Source organism: Octopus bimaculoides, chromosome 20, assembly GCF_001194135.2.
Source record: "Octopus bimaculoides isolate UCB-OBI-ISO-001 chromosome 20, ASM119413v2, whole genome shotgun sequence".
In the NCBI taxonomy this organism is placed as follows: domain Eukaryota; kingdom Metazoa; phylum Mollusca; class Cephalopoda; order Octopoda; family Octopodidae; genus Octopus; species Octopus bimaculoides.
Window position 1 is genome coordinate 5,162,570 of NC_069000.1, and position 7,579 is coordinate 5,170,148.

Sequence of the window (7,579 nt, forward strand, 5' to 3'; positions counted from 1 at the left end):
ATATATATATATATATATATAAATACATATACATATATATAAGCTGGTGTGTGTACGCATAGGCGTTCAGATTTCGCGAATAAACGCCAATAATATTCATTGCTACATCTCGTACCTATCTGAACATACATCTAAACACATATAGAGTCCTCTTGAAAAGATTCAGCAGAGAGAGCTTGAGAAATAAAAGGTAGCGAAACGCTGTCAACTTTATTCTTAATGATACGTCTTACAGCTAGTTGATCATGGAATAATTGGAGAAATGAACCGTACCCACTTGGAGCTAACTAGCGTTAGGATAATTGAGTGAATGATAAAAACGAGTAGGAATACTATAAGACCTGCGCAAAGACAAGAAAATTCAATGTGAGAACTTATATATTAGAAAATATAAAATGAAGTGCTTGAAGGCTAAAACTCCGCCTGGATTTCTTTCTTCCTGTGGAGCGTCACATTGCTTCAGCATGCTTTTTTTTTTTTACGGAAACAGTGAATTAGCACGTATCGTCTTTGATATCGTGTAGCTATTTTCTATGGACGATGCCGTCAAGAATTATACAGCGCTTCTAGTGAACCGCCACATAATACCACAATGTATCTAGTACTGAAATTGAGTTGCATTTGAAAAGTATGCTATACACGACAATATAACGATAATTTAATATCAATACCGGCTAGATCAGTGTGTCGATATATATCTGAATATATTTATGCGTATACCTATATCTATATCTACCTACCTACTTACCTGCCTAACTATCTATCTATCTATCTATCTATCTGCCTGTCTCTCTCTCTCTATCTATCTATATTTATCTGTATATGTCTATCTATCTATATATCTATCTATCTTTCTATACATATACATATATATATATATATATATATATATATTTACACACACATACATGCTTATATGTATATATATATATATATATATATATATATATATATATATATATATATATATATATATATATATATATATATATATATATATATATATATATACGTACATACATTCTAACATACATACCTACGGGCATACATACATACATATATATACTCACATGGTTGCATACATATACATATGCATGTATGAATTGGCCTTTAACATTCGGCAAACAGTTTACGAACAATCAAATACGAAGTAAATTGTTGACGAGGCATTGAAGTAAAAATGAATAATAACATCTAGACCAATCTTATCAATACAAAATGGTTTTCTATAACTCAAGTCCAAACTAACCACATCCCATTTATTAACGGTTTCACTTCTGGTATAGCGTATAATCTAAATGTATATAATTTCTTGAAAGGACAGACTTGCCTTCCAAAAATGGAAATTGTCCGTAAATTATGTGAAAGTAGAATTATGCGATAGACATGCAACATTTGCAGTGTTAACTACGAAAGTTGTTAGCATTAGCATACCTCACATCATACGTATTTTATTTGTTCAATTCCGCATTCTTATGTAGAAATACAAATGTATTTATGCATTAAATTTACAAGTAGATGTGATATGAACGCATACAAATATTACTTCAATGAGCATATAACTCACTTATTCGAAATACCGGAAAAAACAATCATCGTCGAAACAGACGTAGATACATTTACTCATTTGCTCTCATTCTTTGTCTCCCCTTTATTTTCTTTCTTTATCTTTCTCTCGCATGGTATATATATATATCATCATCATTATCGTCGTCGTCGTCATCATCATCATCATGACCATCATCAGCACCATCATCATCATCATCATCATCATCATCAGTAGCAGTAGTAGTAGTTGTAGTAGTAGTAGTAGTAGTAGTAGTAGTAGTAGTAGTAGTAGTAGTAGTATACTGTTGTTGTGTCTGTTAGTTGTTTCTGCTCCTGTTGCTATTTGTGTTAACTCTGGTTATAATGGCCGCGATGATGGCGCTGGTGGTGGCGATGATATTGCCGATGGTGGAGGTGATGGAGGCGGCGATGGTATAGTTTATTATTTCTCCTCCGACTTTGAAATTGGCTGTAATTTATAGTTTTATTATTAAACCTTAGCATTTTCTTCATTTTTTTATTTTCATGTATTTTTTATTTATTATTTTTTTAAATTTCTTCCTTTATTTTTATTCTTTATTTCTTTTGTCGTTTTTTTCTTTCTTTCTCACTGCGCTGAGTTTAATCAGCAACGGAGCTTTAAACAGATGATTAAAGACTTCTAATGAAAATTAAATGCTGGAAACATGCGGAAAGAATCTTTTCAAAAGACTTTCGACATTTAAAATGATTGCAACAAGCGGCAGAGGCATTCATTCACTCACCAATATCTAAGACTTAATTATTTAGAAACGAGTTAAATCAAAGAAGAAGGAAAAACGATAATAATGATAATAACAATAATAATAATAATAATAATAATAATAATAATAATAATAATAATAATAATAAGAAGAAGAAGAAGAAGAAGAAGAAGAAGAAGAAGAAGAGTACAGCATGTGGTCAGAAATCCATTACCTTTGAAAATCCAATTTCAAGTGATTAGCTTGAAAATAAAAGAAGAAAAAAGAAAAAGAAATAGAAAAGGAAAACGAGATTCTTACATTTCCTTCATTTCGCACAAAATGGATTGCATAAAGTACTACTACTACTACTACTACTACTACTACTACTACTACTACTGCATTATGTGCTGGTATTTGTTGTGATTGGATTTTCCCCTTCTTGTAGTGTCGGGGAGAAAAAGGGGGCCGCGTCCATGGCGTTAGTAGACCGAGTGGGAGTGGTTAGTTTCGATGCCTTTGACGTCAATACTTTATGTAGGACAAAAGCTGGGTGTTGAGGGTCAATGTAGTGCCTGAAGAGATGACCAGACATAATGTGAATACACTGAAGAAGATAGTTGAACGTGTTGACTTTATCTGAGAGGAGATTTTGTATGAAAGCAGCTAGAGTCGAGAATCCGAGGTAATCGTGTTGGAGGAGAAGAGAAGTGACTGAGATAGAAAACAAGTACGTCTGTAAGGTTAGAAGCTGAGGAGATTTTTATTTTTCGTATGTGTGTGAAAGTCAACGAATCGATGGTACATTCTTTGAATGCAAGTTAAAGTGTTGATCGTGTTGGTGGGATTTTAGCATTTATACTATGCAAGGTCTGAGAGCAATTCTGCATTGCATTTCTGAAGGTATGGTAAATTGGTCAAACCCATTAACTGACATGCTACTTGACACAAACATAAAGATTACAGGAAATCTTGCGGGTGTTCTTGTCAAGTGCTATCAGCAGAGGAAGAGCCTCTTGATCAGTGTATTATCCCAGAAGTTGATATTGTAACTTTAAAAGAAAATAAGAATTATTCAAATATAAAGATCGGAAGATAAAATTTAAGCAGATTGCGGGTATTTTAAACTTAAGCATCGGCATAATAATAGATGTCTTGGGAAAGCAGACAAGCATGCATGATTAAATGCCTCAGGTCTTACTCGTAAGCGCATAATACATAAATTAGGACTGCTTGGTACGGCTGACATCTTATATACATTTATTACAATAGAAAGGGAGATCAAAATAGTGCACATACCTTATGCAGACACTGTTGCATCTCACTTATGTAGCGAAAATGATGAGAGAAAGATAAATCAAATTGAATATTATTATTAATTGGTCCTATTACGGGTAGAATGCCTTGAGATTGCTTGTAGGGATTCACCTGTCAATTGACACCAGAGTTTATGCGGAATTGTACTGTTTTCGACCCCGGTGAAATAAAAAAGTTAATATCACGCCACAGGGATTTCAGTTTAGAACAAAATGAATCACAATAAAATGCTACATGGTGCTTTGTGGCTAATGTTTCGGTCAAACAACCAGCTTCTTGTTCAGAATGGGATTTTATTTGTCATATTCTTTCTAGTGAGGTCCGTTCTACGATAATTAATGTAGCGATGCAAGAAATGTTTTCCATTGTTACGCTTTTGCTTTTGTTAAGAAAAATGAATAATTAACGTAATTCTCAGCTAAATAAAGCAGAGAAGATAATCCTGGTATGCTATCAAATAAAAATTAATCTGAAAAGAATGTAGGTCATGCAGTAAGGTATTGTGAATTTTGTCTTGTTGGCATATAGACGAATCTTACCCCTTATTTCGGTCTTATGAGATCTCATTAGTGAAGCACACATTGCAGGATTAAATCCACCGTTTGCATAGCAACATAATCGTAAGTTCGATGTAATGAAACAAGACAATGAAATAAAAATCAACAACCTGCGGGAAAGAGAGATATATTTTCATGGTTTACAACTGAATTGGCACTAATCAACACAAAATAACATCAGATCGTCACTCAATGAAGCTGGGCATGTTTAGTCTTATTACATCGAGTACTCCATTTCTTAACACAACCTTTTGTTTTAATATATGGTGAGATTCCTGAATCGATGGAGGTTTGAGGTTTTTCAAATTTCGCTACTACATACCGGCTCCTCTATGCTATAAGTTTACCAAAGTATGCTTTCTTATATGAATTCTGCGTGCGTGTGCATGAGTGTGCGAGAGTGTGTGCATGACAAAGAAAAATCCCAACAATCTCTTCGGGCAAATAGTAAAACACAGTGTAAATAACGCAACACAGTGTATTATAGTAAAGGAAATCGTAGAAATAGTAAACAGCAGTGAAAATAGTATAATGTCATCGTGCAAATAGTAAATCACAGTATAAATAAAAGACCAGAGTGTATATATAGTAAATCACATCGTTTAAATACTATATCACATAGTAAAGGTTAAATCGCACCGTGTAAATAGTTATTCATAGTTAAATATCATATCACATTGTAAATAGTATAATTACACCGTGTAAATAGTATATAATAGTGTAAATAGAATAATCGCATCAATGTTACCAACATTGTCAAGTCAATAAAGACAGACACCAACACCTATCTACGAAATATAAACGAAAATTAAAGAAGCTTAACCAGTTTATATCTACTAATCATTGAAAACTAATTAAAGTAGAACATTCTCTTGAGATATTATGTATCGGTTCTGAGGTCAACGCTGCTAATGGTCAGCCATATCAATCTAAGAACTGACCACTGACCACGTAGTCGATGTGTAGGCTCTGTCTTAATACGTAATGCATTTACGCCAATAACGTCTTCACTAATTCACCTATGTATCATTAGGTCTAGACTATACAACATAAAGCTGTCTTTATTCGCTTACTGTTTGATATTAAAGTCTTAAATCTTATTTTAATATCAATTATTTATTGCAAAAGCGAAGACATTTCGATGTAGCCATTTTGCCTGCTCGAAATAACAGCCAAAACTCGACCCAACGAATCATGGTCTTTGTGAATCTTTTTATTTCCCTTTACTCTGCCCCGCCAGGTTAGTAAAAACATTGTCATTCTAGTGTTATATTATTTTTGTAAAGTAATATACGTAATTATAAAATATACATATGAATGTATGTATGTATGTATATATATATTTACATTCATATACCATGTGTAATTACGTACATGGCGTAAATTTATAAACCACACAAAGCCGTGACAATAGGGATTTTTACTATCTTTCCAAACCATTCAGTCTACCGTCTTTAGTTCTACGCGAATGCGTACCAATAGTATTAAAGCTTCATCTGCTGAGAAGAAACGGAAAATTATAGAATTGGCAGAAAACTCCTCCGTAATTTGTAAGGATGAAAATATTTCAATAAAAAGCGAAATTAGGTTGAAGCCGCGCTGTTGGTGAATCAACTATCCGTAAAATTATTCATATTTCAAAAGTTTATGAAGAAAAGGGACAGTGTTCTGCTTCATCAACGAATTGCCAAAGAAGAAACAGAGGCATGGCAATGATTGATGTGGAACGTTACTGATCTTGTTCGAAGACTGCAATCAAAAGCGCATTTCTTTGGGTCGAGCGACCATCAAAACGGAGTCTGTCATTTTGTTTGCTGCAATCGAAGACACAAAGACAACTGAAATAAGGAACCGAAACTAAAGAGGTAACTAAACGAAACCTTTACTAGAAGTTACGGATGGGTAGATTGATCTCGAAAACAAACTGGAATGTTCCTGGCTTTGGATAAAAGAAAATGCACGAGGATCAGTTAATTAGGATTTTATTCAATATAACCCCCTCATAGATTCACACACTAATTGCGGCGGTCCTTCAGTTTTTCTAAGCCCTGTGAAAGAACTCGTAAGGTTGGGTCAACAACGAAGTTTTTATCGACACCCTTAAACTCAGCAGATGTTTTGCGCCCCTCCCTCCCCCCAGTATTCTCGGACAATCTGCAATTCCGTATTTTGTGAAGTTTCCTGATAAATATATCGGAATGCTCCGCTGTGGTTTGGTTTCGAAAGGTGCACACTCGGCGTTTGCTTTTAGGATATTTGTTAATCTGTACAATGTAAACGGTCTTTTAGTCGCACGTTGCTTAGTGAAGAACAAAAGGTATATTTCGTAAGAGAACATTTTTTCAAAAGAAAAAAAAAAAAATGGAAAACGAAAAACGAATAACAAACAAAAATAAGACGGAAAGAAAACGTACAGATATATTTGGTAAACAGACTTACGCACGTTTATGTAGTGAATGTTCAAATTCAAATGCGACAGCCGTTATAATAATAATAATAACAATAATAATAATAATAATAATAATAATAATAATAATAATAATAATAATAATAATACGAAAAACAACAAATATATAAATGTATGTGGTTACAAGAAATTGAATATTATTTTAAATACGAACAAACATATCAAACAGATCAGGTACGTCGATGTGGGATTTTTATTAAGCTGTTTGTGAAATGGCTGTATAGTTTTACAAAATGGTTACAAGTCTAGATCAATGGAACCTTTTAAAGGAGACGAAATCACATGACATGAGATTACAAAAATGCTATTACTCGCTAAAATTCCAGTGTAAACAACGACTACATTTTCGCGTTTAAGCCGTTAAGTAATGGTTTTCGTAAATGTTCCATAGTGACAATAGAGAAAAATATCCGATACGGACAAGTTGTATCTACCGGTTGGAGAATATAAACATTAATGAAGGGACTGCGTCGGCATAGCCATGATCTTGGTCAGTGAAATAAGAACATAGAACTAAAAATGATGCACAAAATTCAAGTATATGCATCCACACATACACACACATAGACATACTTACGTATGTGCAAATGAGTGTAGGCATGGTGAAATCTTTTTGCCAACGTAATGTGGCGGTCCTGCGCAGGACCATGTTACTGTCTTTTAACTTTAGAAAACCATGTTTTGCAACTGGCTATCTACTCGTGATCTGTGTCTGAAATATATTATGAGCAAAGGAACGTAATTCTAGCCACTAGCAGTACCAACAGGCCAATGGTTTCTTGCTAAATTCCCGTCGTCGGTGCTGGACAACCGGGGGAAGTGGAGGAAGGGGAGGAAGGAATGTTGAACCATTCCTCCACTTGCAGTCAAATCGCCCTCTCTGGAATGTTCATAATTCTTTCCTCACCCTCCTCCCCATCCCCCACAAATCCCCCTCTCAGGAATGTTCAAAATCCTCCCTTCGCCCC